Here is a 19,977-nt window from a genome sequence, read left to right as displayed (position 1 = left end):
GGGGTGGCTCGTCGTGAGTGCTGGCAGAAGTACTTGTATAGAAAAGGCAACCAGAGAAGCTTCCATTTCTTGGTCTCCGGCTACCTTCCCATTTCTGGCAGCAGCAACGTGAAAGAGGACAGATGGGAAATGCCTCCTAGCGCCTACTTGGGCTGTCTGCTTGTGCCCTGCTATCCCACATTTTCAGCTGTAGGGATGGCGGGGCATTGTTTCACTGCTTCTCATGTTTTGGCCGCTAATAGCGTCTGACTTTGAAACGCTAATTTGGGTGCACTTGATTTCCATTTCCAGTCTGTCCTGCTTTGCCGGGAGGGACTGGGGCCGACTACGCACACGACAGAGCATGCAGGGCTGGGGGGTCCGGGAGACGCTCCCCCCGCGGACGGAGCGCCCGCAGCCTGGCCTCTGCTCTCGGAGGGTTGCGCACAGCCCCCGCCGCGCGTGGTTCAGGCCGGCGGCGCGCTGCGGCCCGGCCGAGCCCGCGACTACCCGCTTCGGTAGCGCTGAGCCTGGTGGAGGGAGCCGGAACCGCTTCCCCGCGGGAGCTGGCTGCGGGCCCCACCAGCGTGGCGGCGCCGTTGCCCTTTTAAGCGGGCGCCGCCGTTGTCCTCGGGTGCCCCGCGCGGCCGGCCCGCAGCCGCCAGCGCGCTATTTATAGCGGGCCGCGGGCGGGGCGCCCCTAACACGCGATGCGCGGCTCCGCGGCCCCCTCCCACAGGGACGCGCGTGACCGCGGCGGGCGCTGCGCCGAGTCCCGCCCTCTCCTCGCGACGGGCGGTGGCCGCGCGTGGGTTGCAGGGCCGGGCGGGCCTGCGTGCGTCTGAGCCCTGGCACCGCTCCGCCACCTGCTCCCGCGGCGATGGCGGTCCCCCCTTCTGAGGGCTGAATGGGAGACGTGCGAGAACGCCGACGTGTGTTCTGGCAGCGGCCTGCCCACGCTCTGAGCTGAGGGGAAAGGAATGGAGCGCTTTCCTTCCACTGAGGGGGATCGTTTACCGCGCACAAACCGTACTTTGTGAAAGCAGTGAAAAGCCTTTGTCTCCCTGGAAGGACCGTGTAACAGCGTGACACACTTGCGTGTCCCTGGCATCAAGGGAAAAAGAGAGGCTGTGCTGGATGGGAGCCGTCTGTTTGAGTTTCTTGCGTGAGCCTAGCGGGAGAAGGACATTGCAGAGGAAGGGAACGTGCAACTCCTCTTTTCTTGACTTCCTTTAGAAGCCCTGGAGTGTCTATTTCAGCCCTTCGCCTGTTCCCTGGAACTTGAATTAATATCTGTTTGCCTTTTATTTCTGTACAATGAGAAATACTCCCGTTAGTTGTTACAAAATGACTTTCTTTGTTTCAAGTTCTGTTACAGTGTGGCAACACTACCGCTCTCCCCAGTGGCTTTTGCCTGTCTCCTAAGCAATTCTTGCAGCTGCCGTGTGTAGGGTGTGTGTGTCCATGTTGGATGTATTTGATTTTGCTTCTCTCCTACAGTTTTCATCCAAACAGCAGCAGATTGCTTCCGCCATGTCCATCAGCTTCCCCCTTCCTGCACCCTGCAGCATGGCTGCACACACTTTGCCATCCAGCTGCTCCCAGCACTGCCTCTATCTCTGATCAGCAACAGCCCAGGGAATGACGTACATTGAAAATAGGGCCTGTTGTTTTATGGCCCGTGCCAACAAAGCCGTGTTACAGCAAATGAATGTGAGTCACTGAGTTGGAGTTGGGAGTGTCCTTGAGACATTCCATTTATAACTTGACCAGGTATTAGCGGATTTTCTTGCTTTTCAGAACAAATACATTGCTACCATCTCCCAGCTCCTTTAATGTATAACAAATCGGCCAGTGGCAGGGAGAGTTTACCTCGGGGGCATCTGAGGTGAAGAGAGCAAAAGTAATCTCTTAAGTGCAGGAACGCCCTCAGCACTTTAAACCACAGCCTTAGAACAGGAGTCTCAAGTGCACATTAGTAATGCTTTTGCCCTTTGCTCTTTGGAGGGGTGATTTGCTCTGCAAATACCTTATGAATCTCATGAGGCTCTGGCATTATGTTATTTTTTCAAAGGTGTTCTCTAGTAAATACCCATTGCATTACAGTATGGGCTTCTACCACAACATATTAAATAATCATGGACAAACGGTATCTTGTGACGGGATTTGTTCTGATAAATAAAGGTCTCTCAAGCCACACACACAAAAGTACATTTGTTCTGAGGACAAATGAAAAGATCAATGTTGTTTGAAACTGGTGAGAAGGTTAAGTGTCTTATGTCTTTAAATGAACAGGATAAGTGAGGAAGTCATGAAAGCCTTTCTTGAGCATAGCCTTTCTTGAGTATACATGTTCTGGAGTGCCATCTTTTCTGTGAATAGTTAACAAATTGAACACAGCTGAACCTAATAAAATCTAGGTTCATGTGTCCACAGACCTTCATTTGCTGTGTGGCATCAGTTGCTGTACTGAGACTAATCATCTCAGGAGGCTGCCAGAGAGGATTTCTCTGCTGACGTCTTGAAGCATAGGGAGTTATAGTCTGAAGTTTGTTGTCTGTCTGTTGCAAAACTGAAATACAAAATCATGGTCCTGAATGTAAAAAAAGAGTTTAGCTGCTTAGGTCAACCTCAGGTTACAGTGCAAATATCTGTGCTGGATGACTGTTAGATCTATCAGCTCTTTACATACCCCCATTCTGCCTCTGAGTTCAACAGCATGTTTTACTTAGGCACTCTAAATATCATATACCATGAGAGGCTGCTGAAGAGGACGCATCTTCTGCTTTCCCCTGCTTTTTGCTCACTATTTACAGCACATTGTTTTTTAGGGCTTATTACAGCTGTCTCTTGGAGCCACACTGCAAGGGAAGTTTGGGATACTTCCTGCACAGTCACAACATTTTGGCTGACAGACAGAACTCTGGTCTCTTAGGTTTGTCTGCTGACTCAATGGCGTCAGAGCCTCGCGTGAGGACTGGCCTGTTTGTATGGGTAACTCTGTGGGATCGTCACTCACATACAATCTAGCTGTGCAACAGGATGTGAATGAGAAGTACCTATCCCGCCATCACACCAAAGCACTTAATAAAGTGTGCTAGCAGTGTAAACACAGTACAGAAATTGTGACCCTTCAGAAAAGGCCTATTTTTTTTGGTGCTTTGCACTTTCAAATGCAGAAGCTCTCACCTTTTGTTCTTGGACTCACTTTGTATATTTTGCTTTTGGACCATTTGACTTTCCATACTATCAAAACATCTAGATGTCACTTAGACAAGTTTCACACTCCAAATAGCAGACAATCTAAAGGATAATCATCACTCAGACTTATCTGTCATACTGATCCTTATTCAACCAAGTGGCCTCACTGGATTGGATGGGAGCATACAAAAAAAAAAATCACTTTTCCTCATCAGATGTTACATGGGTTTTTCACTTCAAATATTTACTTATCAATTTACATTCACATTACATTTGAAGCTTATGATGTAGAAGCTTTAGCAACCTCAAAATTTCTTCATAGGTATGAAGAGTTTAAAAACAAACAAACAAACAACAACAACAAAAAAAGAGAAGTTTATAGCTGAGAGAAAACTATTGAGGTTGAAAATTAACTGATGAGAGTAAGAGAGCCATGTGTCCTTTCACTTTTAATCCCAGCCTGGAGGTAGTTAAGTATCTGCGTTAGACTGCTTTTTCAAACATGCCTATTACCACAGAAGGGAATACATTAAAGTTCCCTGTTAGCATTTAACCTGTTTTGCCTGGGTAGACGATCGTTTGCATAGGATAAATAGGTTTTGCATAGTAGATAGTACATTTTTTCTCATAATCTTTTTCTTTTATAAAACTAATTGCATAAGTTTGGAAAGCTTGGCCTCATACTGTGGGTTGGTTTTTGTTTTTGGTGTAGCTGAGGCAGTAATTGGATTGGGTCACATCTGTGATCAAGTGGTTTTGCAACCGTGTAATCTTATGCTGACTTGAAGTGTGCTATTTCATCTGTGAGTTAATTTTCTCTATGCTGCTTTAATTAAGGGAAGTGGAGGTTACATGCATTTAAATATTAGTGAGAAGCAGAGTAATAGAATGTTGTCAATTACACTGGTTTTAAATCATGAACAGATGTGCCTGACATTCGTTACTGCACTGAACAATATAGCTGTAAGACATGCTGATAATAGCTGTAGATGTGAGTATTGCTAAAGCTCCTTTTTCATACTTGGTGAAATCTCTATTCTTTATTTAGATCCAATTGTAGTCTGTATTCTTCTTTCACTTTTGTTAACGTAGATCAGGATTCATTTTTCTTAAAGTGAGGTCTTGTATTTTTGCAAAGATCTGATCCAAAGCATCAGAAAAAACTTGTACCGTCTTCAGCGGGAAAGGAAGGAGTAATCAGGTAATGTGAAAGTGGAGAATCAGGCTTGCAGGCTGTGACAAAAAAGATTTCACATCTATGAGCTTGTATAGCTTGAGGTTTAATAAGGAGCTTTTTAAATAACAGGGTTGTTTAAGAAAAATATGAGCAGTTTTGTTGACACTTCTAAGAAAAATAAATGATGAAAGTGGATGTGAGATTCCCTGCTCACAACAAAAGACCTTAACATACCTTAGCTCCCAAGGGAGTTGTTAAAGTTCTCTTGCTCCTGTAGAGGATGAATGCCACGTGAATGGATATTTTCAGCGTTGTTTAAGCTCCCAGAAATTCAGATGGTGTTTAGTGAAGTTTTCAGAATTGTAAATCTCACTCATCTTCAGCAGCGGAAATGAGAATTAGGTACGCGGTGGCGTTTTCTGAAGCATTGTCTACATTGTAAAACATCTGTTCAAAAAGTTCTTCAACAAATCCAGCTCCAATTCTCCTTTTATGCATGTCTTGGAAGTTTGCTGTTGTCTTTGGCAGGAATGAACTGTAAAGAGGCAGTGACTGGCATCTGATTTGAGTCTTCAGTCCATTCTATAGAACTGATGGAAAGAAGCTTAAAAATGTTGTCCTTAAAGCTTACACTGCATTTGATTACTCTGTAAAATGTCCAGGACTTCAGGGGAATTGGACTCAATGATCCTTGTGGATCCCTTCCAACTCGGGGTATTCTGAGATTCTGTGACTAATTATCACTCAGTGGTATTTTGTATTTTCCACAATGAGTGCATAGCTTGTTTGTTTGTTGGAAGTTTGTTTATCTAAATCTGATGTGAACTGTGGAGCACTCCTGTGCTGAAGCGATGTGTTTGTCCTCTCTACAGGCCTTTCTTGTCTGTGGGGTTCAGATTACATTTTCTAAGGAACTACCTTGGGAAGAAAACTGCCCTCTTCCCTCGCTTCTGCTTCAAAACCTGCAAAAAGTATTCTATTGTTTATGACAGGTAAGTGCACTGGATAACAACTGCCATCAGTGATAAGAGAGGTGATGAGTATTAACGGTTGATTTTAACAGCATAGTCCAAATTATATCCTGAAAATGAAATGAGAGCTTTGTCAGGTCTCATGCTGTCCCACTGCTGACCACTAAAATTTTGTTAAGCATTCTTTGTTAGCGTGTTTGAGAAGCCTTTGGTGGGCAGGATATGAACTAAACCTCAGGATCACCCCTTGAAGTTCCAGTTCTGAAGAGAACTTCAGATTTCTCTTGCTCCTGGGTGAAATGGCTTCTATTTCATCTGAGGCTGAGCAGTGCAAATTTGGACAATGACCATATACCAAGGTTGCCGAGAAGCCTATAAACCTTTAAGCAGCACTGCATGGAAAGATAAAACACAAAATGGATGTGTGTATGAAGGGAATGCACCCAGTGTTTTGTGCATTCCAGAAGCAGCCTCAGTAGAAACTGGAATTTGAATTCTCATCTGATAACATTCCACAAAGACAACTTGCATTCCCTTCCCGCCTCCCTCTCCTAAGAGATTTCTTTTGGCTTATTATTATTTTGGCTTATTATTATTCTGCCTTGGCTATCAGGTAACTGCTGAAGTGCCAACATCAGAAAAGATTAGCTTGGGTGCTTTTTGTTCAGCTCATAGTTTAGATTCCCTGGGGTTCATTACTGTCATGGATTTTCTCTCTTACTGCCGTTGTTAACAATGTAACTGCTTGGTGTTGTTGCTCTAAATCAAGATCAGAAACGTTACCAGGTACATCAGTGCCTTTTTAAGTTTCCTTCTACTACCTCCCCCCACCCTCCTTCATACACACCCCTGTTTGTACAGTACAAGGCCATTAGAAAGGCAGGAAAAAGGAGAGGCGATGAGTCATGTTAATTTCTTAACGGCACAATTAAAACACAAGGCCCCACCTATCTTAGCAGGAAAAAAGATCTTGGTCTGTACACCTGCTGTGCAATATTTTTGTGTTTATTCCAGATTTTTAGTTCTGAATATAAGTGTGGAAAGTAGGCTGCTGTTTCAGGAATTTGAATTAAGGAAATATTGCTTTTGGACCCGAGACATCAGAGTGAGATCAGGAGAAGCAGATCTAGTACGGTGTGATCATCTGTTCATTTCTGGGTTATGAGCTCTATAGAAAGAGATGCAGAACTCTGTTTCCTTTGCTGTGGGTTTGCCAGCACTGATAATGTCCCATTTGAACTCCAACTGATGGTTTTGTAGCTAATATCATAAAGCAGAGAAAATAACTACTTCAAATGAGGGTTCCTTTTTTTTTCCTTCTGACTCTATTTTTAGTAATTCCATTAATAATCACTGTGCATTTTTTTTATTACAATAGCTTCTGCTTAGCACTATTGAGCAAAGGTGTCAGCTTGGGAATCCAACTGCTAGTGTTTTTTTTTGTTTCTCTCTGTTATAAGAATCAGTCTGCCTTTTAGTTGATAGTTGTGTTTTTTAGAAAATCAGGTTTGGTCATATAGTGACAGCTGTAAGAAGCAGAGCAAAACATGCAGCCTAACAGGGGGGATGATGATTTCCCTATTTTTTCTGCTTTTCTGATTCTAGACAGCTTCTGAATCTGGGGAGATTTTAAAGGATGTAGACAGTATCTTGTGTATGACAAGCCATCAGTGTTGTGCCCCATGTCCTCTTCCTGGCACGCCTCTTAGACCTGAACTGTCGCTGGGATCCTGGGAAATGGCCAGCATGTTGCTCTCAGTGTGACTTCCGAGGATTTTCAGGCCCCCTTATCTTTGGTAAATGTGCTAAGGTATGGGTAAGAATCTTTCCTCATAACTTTAATTAGTTCCTAGCATAGATAAAACCCTCTGGAGTTGTCAGAACAGATGCTCTGTGGAAATCTGAAAACTAATTAATGTGTAGGAGTTGGAGCTATTTTTTCCTCTTTACTTTATTCTCTTAATATTGAGCACAGTTACAAACAGTATGCTAGAGGGAAGATGAGTACTGCCACGTACGTCCCATATGACTTGTTTGCAATGCTGAACTGTGCTCAGGACAGAAGGTAAAACTGCCCTGCAGTGATGGCATACAGGGTGATTGGGAGGGATCCTCTCGGGAGGAAGAGGAGCAAATAATGCCTTTAGTGTGTTTCCATGTTCCCATGTTTCTTGTATCACCTCGCTGCAGAAGGAGCCACCCTGTTGCTGTTCAAGTAACTCTTGAAGCTTTGCAAAAAGGACAAAGTCATTGCCCAGGTCCAGCAAACCTCTTGCAGACCTCTCAGTCCCACCTCAGTACATTGCCTGCAAAAACACAAATATAGTTGAAAATGCCTGAGATGAACTTTCGTTTGAAGTGTGGTCCCTTCGTGCTCTGTTGGCAACATAAAAGGGGAGGCACTTGGAATCTGTCCCTTGGGAAGACCTTTCCAGGAGGACACCACAAATTTTATTTCTAATGTTTCTTAGAAAAGATAATAGCTCTCTGCAGTGTATCTGTCAGCCTGGGCTCTAACAGGGGCCTTCGTGGAGGTGTTAGGAACTCTACATGCTCTGACAGCCTTCTGCTTGGAACACCCGGATCCAGCACAGACCGCAGCACAGTCTGTTTACAGCAGATAGGAGCCAAGCTGTTCCTGCACATGAGGAATGCAGTGACTTAAAAATTCTTCCCTACACAAGCTTAAGAACAAAAGCACAAAGCAGTACAGCCAGTCCATGGGCTAGCTGAGTAAAAGGTAGGCCTGGGTTTCAGAAATAAGTTCATATGGTTATGCCATAAGGTTTTCTTATAGATATGCTCTTGGCTTAGGAATTGCCTGTTTCTTTCTCCAACTGTGTTCAAATGCAGTGAAGCACCTGCTTTCCCTTCTGTTAAGGAGAAAGAATAGCTGGGGGGAGGGCAAGGTTGCAGGTGTAGGAAGGAGATAGGAACATTCCAAATGCTTTACTGGGAATTGGCAGATGCTCTGGGAGAAGTTTGAGGACCTAGGGATCTTTAACCTGAGTTAATCTGACTTGCCTTTTAATCCAGCATCCCGAGCAGTGCCTGAACACTGCTTGCATCTGTGAACACTAACTGAAACAAGCAACGAAGACAATTTTTTAGAATACATGTTTTTGGTAGAACTAGTTAAAAGCAAATCCTCAACCAAAATCTTGAATTCCTTAGCTTTGCTCTACTTCAGTATTATTTAATGCTTGTTTTGGGTATACTTACAATAGCAGTGAAGCAGACTTCTTTTTATGGTAGCTATAGATCTACTTATGTATTTTCCAGGAGCTAATGTAATAATATTAATACTTCTATGAGTCTCTTATTACACCTTTAAGTCCAATTTTCTAACGAGATACTGATGATGTTGTTATTCTGGCTTCAGCAGTTTTCTTTGTCTCAGGCCCCATAAAGGGATAGTGAAGATAGCCATGATTCTTGTTTGGGTAATTTTGTTGGACAAGGGACCTGTTCTCAAAAATATTTACCTGCTTTCCTCATTTGTAAGAGTCTAGATTTTGCTACATCAGTTACTCTTACATTGTGACTGCCTTACAGCATACAGTTCAAACAGATGAATCTACAAAACCTCTGCTTCAACTGATAACAATTATATTGCTTTTGTTTCAGTTAGTGTAGTGATTCTTCCACCAGCTGATAAAAGTCTGCTTATGTTAAAAGTACGGTTACCAAAACGTTACATTTAAAAGTGATTCTAAACAAAATCTCCAGGAATTCCTTTAACTATCTGATTCTGAGAAAAACAAATTTATCATCTGCCTTTGTCCATATGTATCAAAAAGAGTTACTGAGTCAAATGATGTGGTCAGTTGGCTGTGAAGCATGTATCCTTGCTCTGCACCCTCCAGCCGTCGTTAGTACAATTGCACTTTAGCATTGCTGGCTAGGTTCATGACCTAATAGATCAAAGAGGGGAATAAGACTCAACTGTGTGAAGAACAGAGCTACAGTCAGACCTGCATGGGGAGATAGAAATTAATCTTTTTAGGTCACGTTATCTGTTTGAACCTATTATACAGCCTTAATTCTACTTGTGTTAGGGAAGGGAATTTTTTTTTTTTTTTTTTTTTTTTTTTTTTTTTTTTTTTTAAGGCTTGTAGCTCCCATTTGCAGAGATTCACTTTAAAGGCCAGTGTTGCAGCAGGTTTTTTGTTGTTGTTGTTGTTGTTGTTGTTGTTGTTTGTTTGTCTTTTTTCTCCAGTGTATGATCTTTAATAAAGGCTCTGTGGAAGACCAGTTTAGGTGATACTACCGTTGCTTTGAAACATACTGTACTATTAACCAGCATCCTTATGTAAGTGATTGATGTAGCTAGGATACAACCAGGGAAATAGAGATGAAGCAGCACATTCTCTGCAAATTCTAACGGTAGAAGCTTTGTCACATTCTGCAAGGATCCCCCAGAGTTCTCCCATAATATTTTTTTTCTTCTTTGAGTCTTGTTCCGGGGTGCTGACAAGAAGTGTTCTGATTTTGAAAGCTTATTTTGAAAGGAGAGTGGAGAAGAAGCTACTTTGTATGTTGCTCTGGCGAAAGCAAGTGGTGGTAGAATATTTGATTTGTGCAAGATAAGCTATTATCAGCTAGTTTCTTAGCACTGGTAAGTAAATAGTGATAAGGTCTAATGACTCCGCCTAATGCCTCTTTCCCTTGCGTCTAAGCCAAACAAGTGTCTTGCTGGCTCCATCTGCTGGACCCTGATGATGTGAACGATACTGTGAAGCTTGGCTGGACTCACACGGAACAAACACGTCTGAAACTGAAGCACTCCATGCGTGTCATGGAAACCGTGAGAAAAGAGATGGGAACATCCGTCCTCAGAATGCATAAGTGTGAAGACTAATGATTTGGAGTTGCATTCATTACAGCTTTTCTAGTTGTTTTGGGATGCCGAGAACAACCCAAACCAATCAAATTTACAAGAGGACACATCCATATAATGTTGGCTTTTACTTTGTCATGTGCTGGTGTATAGGAAATGAGACCTTGAAGATAGTTTATCTCAGTCTGATTAATACACAGTTAATGAATTATGCATAAAACTCTAAATGTTTTCCCAGATATAGAAACAAAAGGGTTGCTTCTGAAGTAGCAGACCATGGAGGATAATTTCAGACTTTTAGAACATGTGTTATTCATGCATTCCAGCCAACAACTCAATGGCTGATGACCGAGCAACACCTGCTGGACTTTGAGGACTTTCAACTGTCTTATTACACTTACTAAAGTTCCACTGTCCCCTAAATTCATCTCCTTTTCACAGAAAAGGTAAAAATAAATTTACAAGGAAGCTTCTTATTGGGTACTGTGTCCTGCACAGATTACTTTCTTCGAGTAGTCACATACCTACAGTTAAGAATGTGATTTTTCTGCCTCAGATGCTTGATACATTTAAGAAAGTTCATGTTTTTAACAAAGTTATTGTGGGACGTCATTTTGGGGAAAAGAAACAAGGAGTGTGTTTCATGGGAGTGGTGGTACTTCCCACTGAAAAGGGCCTTTGCTGCTGCTGTGACACAGCTGTCTCTATATCTGAGAGCGTTTCAGTGTTCTAAAACCGGACAGAACAAATTGAGAAGCCATGGAAACAGTGACTAAGATGAGAAAATATTTGCTTTCCTTGCTCTCTCTTCTGCCATGGTTGCACAAATTCTTGGAATGACTGGAAAGAAAGTTCTAAAAAATTTTGTGATTCCGAGATTCTCCGTCACGTAAGCATATTCTTTAATGAAGCCATAGGGAATACAGCTACCAGGGGAATATGTGAAGATTAGCCTCAATACTTAGAATTGCTGCACAATCTGGTAGTTAGAACATCTAAGAATAAATAGTTAATGCTGTGGACTACCTGATGGTAGTTGATTGCAAATTACAGGTTTTACTGTAGGGATGTCTCACGTTCTTTTAATTTTATGGAAGATGTAGTAACAGCTGGTTTCTGAAGTTAAAGAGAAACGTTTCCTAAATAGAATTATTTCCTGAATCGGTGATGCAATTATGGCTAGCTGGAATATTTTAATTATGATTTCCATTTGTAATCAAATATTACAAAAGCACGAGAGAGGGACTAAGATCTCTTTACGTATAAAAAACAGTCTGTCTGAACCATATACCAGGAAATGGAATTAGAAACCTATCAGTCTATTACAGAGAGATGAGGGAAAGAAACCAGAGAACTGTGAAGACTTGGACCAACTGGCAGCATTAAGATCCCCAAACAGGCTGTTAGATGCAGAAATGTGAAGCACTGTAAACAATCAGTTCAAGAAATTGTTTTGTGGGAGTTCAGAGCTGTAGTGAAGTTTGACATGGAATGAAGAACTTTCTACATACCTGCTCTCCAGAACAAGATTCCTGGGGAAGTCATGTCACACTGTGTCACATTGTGGTTTTGTGACTTTGAGAAAGCATCTTGTCAGTTCAGCCATATGAGAAACCATATTTTGTGAGATGCTAAGCACAACCAAGGAGAATAGGCAGACAGACAACTGCAACTCCCCAGAGGAGAAGGAGCAGCTTGGGTGAGCCCAGGTAAGTCAACCTTATCTGATACCAAATGTCTCAACATAGTTTGTTTAAATAACGTATTTCAGCTTAGTGAACATACAACTAAGCCTAAAATGCTCTATTTAAATATTTGTCAAAACATATTTAAAATACCTCAGAACCCTTGCAGAAATTCAAATGACTTTGTTGCAGAATACCATTAAATTCCATGTCTGTGCTCAAATATGCTTTGGGAAATGCCTTGGTAAATAATGACATTTTTTGCTGTTTAGCCAGAGTTGTGATTGTGATTACAGTTATGTTTCTAGACATTTGTTTCTTTTCCAACTAGCAAGAAAGACAAACCAAAATGTCTCCAACAGATACCATTGTTCTTGTTCCTGAAGCAGGTGGAAGTTACAGGCGTTGACCCCTCTTAGTATTTGTTCTATTGTTTAGTAATCAGCCTGGTTTTAAGTTCTCAGTCAAGTGATTAGAAAAGACTTACTGGCCTACACCCAAAATCTAAAAACGAGCATGAGCATGTTCCTTTTTCTGACATGGCCTGACCTTCTTCCCTTTTTATAATTGCTACTATATGAGGGTTAGTATCAGCCTTCTCTAATCTTTTAGATTGCCATTGATTCTTTGAATGACAAACTGTGGCAAAAATTTGTGAATGCAAAGAGAGTGAGATGTTATTGTGAGTTAGCCAGTGCTAGAAAAGTAAAGCACAGCTATGCATTATTTTAGGCTTAAAAGTCTGCAAACGCAATCATTTAATCTTTTTACTCAAAGCTAGAGTTTTAGAAACCCTTTGCTTTATTGCTTTCTTACTTACCTGTGACACAACACCGTCACCTTGGGCAACCAGTAAGTCTCTAATAGGAATAAAGCCTGTAGTAGTCCATAGCAGCAAGCAAGCTTAGTAGAAGGAATTAAGAATTAGCCTTTTCTAATACCCTGAGTAGTCGTTTGAAGGGCTAAAAGAACTCTGCATTCTAAGAGCTATGGAGAAGACTTTGCTTTTGAATTAAATGTTATCTTGACATCGCTAGTGAGCAGCACAAGCAATGGCGCTTTCTCCAAGTCTGTCAAGGTAGGTGCTTCTCGTTTTTCTATTTTAAGGAAAACAGTAAGGTAAAATGAACAGGTTGTATGCCACTGAGGAAAGAATCGTGATAGTCTCTTCCACTGTTGTTTCAGTAACCGTTTGCTTGACTCAAAGGTCTTTTGTGAAGTGGGATACTAAATGCGCTCATTCTTCATTTAAGTGAGCTGAGCACTACCTGTTTTTTATCTAAGTGATAGAATGCTAAGCACTCTTCAGTATATCTTCAGAAACTTGAACTTGAATTCATCTTAAGCAGTTTAAATTAGAGGTATTCTTTTAATTCAGTAACATGTTGCTTTCCTGGAATTCATTAACTAAATAAAGGCATTCTCTGTATTTTTAAAATTTATTAGAAGAAGAGAGGTACTCTTTTTTAGGGTTTTAAAATGAATAATGAAGATGTATTTTTAGTATCCAAAATATGCTTGAGGGAGCCGTGTATTTATCTTTCAATATGTTTTGCTATATGCTACAAGATTTGAAATGGACTAACTACATCGACCTGGTGTTTGCTCTATTGAGCTGTTGCGTTGATCTCTTCAGTCTTCATTGACCTGAACCAAAGGAATACATTTCATAATACTTGCAGTTCATCTCACTTTATCAGCCACGCTGAGATTCTGTAGTCAAATAATTTTGAAACAGAGAAGAACTCTGAAATTCTCCAGTGTGTTCATTATGAGGTTTGGGTGTCAGTTTGTGCTTGGAAATGTCTCAGCAGGGCAAATTGCTGAAGGTGATACAGATCACATCACTGCCAATCTCCAGATTTCAAACTCTTTATTTTCTAGAAGTTTCATCTAAAATCTTCTATTGTTCCAGTATCTCACAGTAAACAGGGATTTAAATGTCACTCAGCTGCTTAAAATGATTAGTTGCAAAACAGCTTTTCTTAAAAATGCAAACTTTCCCTATTCTGGCCACTTAATAAATAAATAAATACATAAATGTTAGCAATGATCCTTCTAACTCATCCCTAGAAATTCTAAGGGGCTTCCTGTCCTAAACAAAGAAAAAGGGAAGTTAGTCATACTTATGTCAGGACAAATATCTTGAATGTCGTTTTAGTTGAATAGATCAAAGGAATAGATTGTCACAATCTAAAATGAGCATGTAACAGAAAGCCAAATGATACCCACACGATAGTTTCCCTAGAATGTGTGTTGGTTATGTTGCTGCTGAACTGGAGCTTGGCAGCTGGCTTAGCTGCTAGTAGGCTTTGAATGCCTCAAGGATGAGAAAGAGCCTGCACCTCATTGGTGCTCCTGAGGTGTGAGAAGTTGGAAGCTTTGCATAACTCAGTGACCAGCAGTCAGGAAGTGAATGGCCTTGCCAGCTTCATACTTGTCAGCATGCATAGAAATTGAACAGATCAGTGGCAGCAATAAAACCTCAGTCTATTGTGGTTGCGTCTGCTTCAACTGTGAAGACTTTTTGCTGGGAATTAATGTCTTCTAACTAATACAGCTCAGACATTCTCTCTATAGCACTAGCTATTAATTTCATGTGAGCTGAAGGGGAAGTCTTCAAATCTTCTTTCTACTTATAGCCTCCTGTTAATTTCTCAGTTGATATACAGTTTTCTGATAATAACACCAATTTGAAGAATATTGTTATGTGCGTTCACCCTTTCCTCAGATAGTCATGTTTGAAAATCAAAAGCTCAAAAGTAAGATGTGGGCAAACATAGTTCTAGCAACAACCCATCTGCATGGACAGCTGGGGTACAATGAGGATTAAGCAAAGGTCAAAAGAGTCACTCATCTTCGGGATAGGTATCTGCAAATGGAGTCGGTCAGGAGTGCAGTCATCAGGAGTAATTGCATGTGTACATGTTCAGAGCTACTAGTGCTTGCTTTCAGTTTTGTTCCCACTTCAATCTGGTTGTCAGGCTTCCATCACAGGCAGTTGAAAACCTCTTCCATCAATCTAAGGCCAATTTATAACTGCAAAAATACTGATGAGTAATGTTTCCATTTCAGTGTGTTTCAGTTTGGGATTTTTTTCATTTGCAATTTTAACTAGATGTGTCCTGATAAAGTATGCCTTTGGTGTTGAGTTTCCTGGGTCTCATTAGGGAACTTGACTCTTGTTTATGGAGTCAGAAATATGATTACTGCCTTAAATATGTTTTTTCCTTTAAATACCAATATTTTCAGCAAAATCTTGTGGGAAGTCAGATAGTAATGTCCACTGAATTTACAAGTTAATTTCATTTAAAAAAAGAACAATAACAACAAAACCACAATTTCACTTTATGATAGCACCACTGTAATAATTGTTGGCATGATCCCAGAAGGCTTGGATGTGGACCCTGTTGAACAAGGTACTAATCAAACACCGTACAAGAGATGATCTATTTAAGTGCAATCAAAGAGCTAAATGGAATCCTTAGACTGGATCAATCATAATGTGGTTGTTACAGTTGACAACCATGTCATAACTGCATTACTTTGTCCTTTGTCAATTCTAATTCTCCTGTTAAAATGCACATATGCTGAGAATTAGCTGCAATGAATCACTATAACAACGGTTTGTAATCTGACAATGGGCCCAATCCTCTGGGTTCTGGAAAAGCCTTGTTCATGCCAACTTCATTAAAGGTGGAATTCAGCCTACTGCTGAGGACTGGCATAATGCCAGCCTATGCTGAACTCTTCTCTAAGTCCTAAAACATGAAGTGCTTTTGTTTGTGAGCTCTGGTAAATCTGACCTGGGGAATTCCACACTTGTAAGTTCTGTAGGATTGGGCCAAGACAGCTGCCAGTAGTTGCTAAGGGAAAAAGAAAGAAGTAATGTGTTCTGTTGCATAGCACAGAACACAGTACATCTTGGTGATCCAAAATTTCTTCTGGTATTTTCTTCATCTTCTAGATGAAACTAGAATTCGAACTAGAATTGGACTTCCTAAAATTTGCTCTGAAAATTCTGTCTAATGGTAGAATATTGAAGACTTTTTTTCAGTGCACTTCTATTGTCCTGTTGCATATGAAATTTCTCAGACAGGTGATGAAAAGTGTTTTGAGTAGATCAGTAAGAAGGAATTTATTGACTTAGATGTGTGTTTGAATGTGTGCAAGCACGAACTGAATGTATTCTTTTTCACTTTCATGCTTTATCTCTTCTTGATCAAGAGCTCTTTAAGAATTGAGTAGATCAGCTTGTTAAGTTAAGGAGGAAGCAGAAGTGTGGTGGCCCAGGGAGGATCAGTTACTTTCCCATGCAGGGTCCTCTTCTGGCACTTTTGCAGTGGTGCCTTTGCAGAGGTTTGCACGTTCTCCTTTTGGTGCCTCTTGCAGTATGTTTTCAGTAAAACGTTATCACTGCTGTCAACTCAGCACCTTGGTTAGTGTGTTTCCACAGCTGTATCTGTTAGACTTATAATCTGGAGAGACTGGGCTGTGATCATTTTTGTTAGTAACAACCTGAAGACAACCTGAGGAAACATTAATATACATATATTTCTGTCTTAAATTTCCCTCTTCCACTTTTCAGTCAGATGCTGATGTTTTGATTAAAACATTAATACATTTCAATTAATTAGAGAAGAAGGAGAGAAGATAGTGACTTAACTGAGATGGTGGAATGGGCAGCTCCCAGAGACATGCAGACACTCCTGGGAAAGAATGCACTAAAGAGGACATTTTTATGGGGAAGAAAATGTTCCCGGATGTACTTGATTCCCCAGATGCAGATGGTCAGAAGCCACTGACTGGGAAAGAAGTAGTTTGATGATACTGAGCAGGGACCCATTTTGTAGTGTGGTGATCTGGTGACTGTGGTGCAAAGAGACTACCAGGAGGAGAGCAATAAACGAGTTACATTTGCAGTTAAGCAGAGTCACCAGCTGCTGTATTCATGTGCAGGGAAGCACAGTGAGTATGCTGTTCCTTCTCAGAGTTGCCCCAGTTTAGAGCTTCCAGTTGCTTGCAGTCTGAGCACAGTATTTCTCTGCCAGTCAAAGGGAGGATGTCCCACCACCAGCAAAGCATCTTTGTGCTGACATGCAGAATTTCTCTCTTCTGTCTGCAGAAGAAGCTGTCTGCACTGCTTTGCTCAGACAGAAGGTGAACTCAAAGAATCTGTAAGAGTCTTTAGTGTAACAGTGTTCTGCTGTCTTTTATTTATATATAAAAATAATATATGTATTATATTATATATTATAATATATAATATATAATAATAATATAATTGTTATATTATTATATTAATAATTATATTATATATATAAAATACAATATATATATAAAAAATACAATAATATTATTATATTATATATTATATAATGTAATAAATAAATAAATATATGTTTATATATATATATATATATATATATATATATATATATTTTTTTTTTTTCCCCCCATGAGTGTATGCAGTGTAGTTTAGAAACCTGCTTATAGAGCTCTTGCTTTATGAAGCCACTTTCAGGTCAATTCAGTGTGCAGCAGAAAATGCTCCAGTTGTTGATGTAGCCATGACCTGGATGGCCTGTTCAACAGATACAAGTTTTGCACATGGGAGTTTTTCCCAGGTTAGTGAGTAAATATACAGTCCTAGCTGACTGGAGAAAGATTAGTTTACATCTGAGGGCTTAATCTATGACACAGACTAATCTTGATGTGATCCTATTACTGCAAGGTCAGGTGGGATTTTACTAGTGTTTGATTGTCTAGTTTTGCTCATTTGACCTGGGTGGTTTGTAGTTGTTTTTTTTTTCCTTTATCCGTGTCTCTGAGACTTTGTAGTCAGGAGAAGGAGAAACAATCCCAACCACAAAAATGTAAGGAGATGGACAATTAAAGGGTAATATAAAAAGAAAGACAGAAACCTCTTCCCCATTATGTTATCCCTTTATCAATGTAACATTAAAATGTAGGAAGTAGCAAAGAAATTCCGCCATCATCTGTCAGATTTCTGGAGATTTGTGTAACATGAGTTGGCCACATTATTGTGGTAAGTGTTCCAAGTGGAAACAGGTAACATGTCACTGAAGGAACTTGGAAAGGTGGGAAATGGCTGCTAGACAGAGGTCTGAGTTGTGTGTCTACTGCAGCTAGTTTCCATTTGGTTCTTAGTGTAAGACAGCATGGCAGGCTGGTAGCTGTTATGTTTAGGTCTTGCTGGTAGTGATCTATAGCTGATTAGAATCTTTTTGTTTCCAGTGATCAATGGCACCTCTCACCTTTGAAAGTGAGTGGAATCTAATTTTCTAATGAGCTGATAAGAGGGTAAGGTGCCTGTGGGAATGTATGATATTGTCTGCCTTCAGCTGTCCCCAGGAAATCAAGACAAAAGATCAAGGGTTTTGTTCTGCTCTTCTATAGAGATTGTCAGCACAATCACATTTATTATCTAGTGTTCAGTAGACAGATGAGTGTAATGGATTTTTCTACTAACTGGCTTCTTAGTATCTTCGTTAATTCAATTACATTCCACTACTTTGAAGCACATTTCTTTTTCTAACAAATTTCTGTCAACACAGAGCAAAGAATTGCAATCAGAATTCATCCAATGAAAAGCTAAAACTTGGTGTACTGTCACAGGCCTCAGTGAGCTAAGCAATGAGAATAAATGAGGATCAGCAATCCAATGGGAGGTGCTAAGCTCTGATTGAGAGACCATCTAGGAGATGCTGATTCATTACTTACTGATGTGTGAGAGATCACAGAGCTGCGTTACCTAACTATCATCTGAGGCGAGTAAATTTAGCAGTAAACAGGCCTTTCAGTTCTAGAGATAGAATGCAGGAGCGGGATCAATCCTATTGGATTTATATTCATCTTCCTTTGTTCTTAACCCTGCTGATATGTGAACTCTGAACTACTACTGACCCTCGTAAGTGAGCGCTCCATTAGCAGCAATTGGGGAGATGATGTTCCCAGCCAACACCATCTTTTTATTTTAGTAAGCTTCAATAATGTTGGCAAAGCACTTGATATCAAATTTATCAACATTCTAAAACTCGTTGCTATGAAGAACTCGTGGAATTGTCAATTCAGTTGAGAATGCTCTTGTGAAAATGTAAGGACTGTTTGCGCAAGTATTTTGCACACAAATAACATACTTCCATGTGTCCAAGGGCTCCAAGTGATTTTACAATTATCAGGGAGTTAAGAGTATTTACAGAGATTTAAATGTTTGCTTCCTTTATTCCAATGGAGAAACTTGCACGTTGACCCCACAGGATATCACGGCCAGGACGAGAGGGGCAGAATCAGATATTTACAACTGTGTTTTGTGTTTAATTCTGACTTGCGGCTGATCTGCATTTCATATTCTCATTCTCTTTATATAAAAAAATATTGCTTATCCCTCCAGGACTTCTCTAATAACAATTGACATTACTTAGATCAAATTTATGTTACGTATATATTTAATTTTCTCATTTGAAAAGCTGTTTTCACAGTCAGTGCCAACATGATTGTGTGTGATACCAGTACATTACAGTTTAGGAAAAGTCGTGAAGCAATTAAATTCCTTTCCTTAGAAGCATAGGGTTTGGGTTTTTTTGTTTCTTCATCTTTCAAACAAAGGTGGGCATTTCAGCAGATCTGTAACCTTTTTATCAAGCTAATATAATGTAAAAGGTTAATTTAATTCGATGTTAAATGTTAGACTTTTAAATTCTTATATTTCCCGAAGGAGGAAAAACAAAATAGTATTAGAAAACACAGTGCTTCACATTCCAGAAAATGTGTTCTACAGAATATCCACCAGATGGAGCTCATGATGCTTTAAAAGCAAAAACAAACAAACAAAAAAAAAAAAAAAAAAGGAAAAAAAAAAATGTTTCTGGTGAGACAGAAGTTGCGAGTTAGCCAGGTGGAGTTAAAAAGTACTCATTATTGAATATACCAAGTGGATGTGGTACGTCTAAATATTTGTTTGGCATTTCACAATGAAACATAATTCTATGAATAAGAGAACTGATAGCCTAGCGTCTAATGGAAGGCAAAACTTTCCCAACGCAGAATTGGGAGCAATTAAATTACCATCCAATAGTTTCTTCCTTAATTTCAGGAACTTTC

The 19,977-nt window shown here is 40.3% G+C and overlaps 1 long non-coding RNA gene across 1 annotated transcript; it reads left to right on the top strand.

Annotated features, from left to right (window-relative positions):
* The first annotated feature begins 5,234 nt into the window (after positions 1 to 5,234).
* LOC122163173 lies at positions 5,235 to 10,631 on the top strand. Its single transcript, XR_006169838.1, has 3 exons — positions 5,235 to 5,349; positions 6,934 to 7,138; positions 10,008 to 10,631. It is a non-coding gene; the product is annotated as an uncharacterized LOC122163173 (long non-coding RNA).
* Positions 10,632 to 19,977: the final 9,346 nt, after the last annotated feature.

This window comes from Centrocercus urophasianus, unplaced genomic scaffold (genome assembly GCF_019232065.1).
Source record: "Centrocercus urophasianus isolate 14NV4802_14NV808 unplaced genomic scaffold, USGS_Curo_1.0 seq_23, whole genome shotgun sequence".
Classification (NCBI taxonomy): domain Eukaryota; kingdom Metazoa; phylum Chordata; class Aves; order Galliformes; family Phasianidae; genus Centrocercus; species Centrocercus urophasianus.
This window is presented reverse-complemented; position numbering and strand designations above follow the sequence as displayed.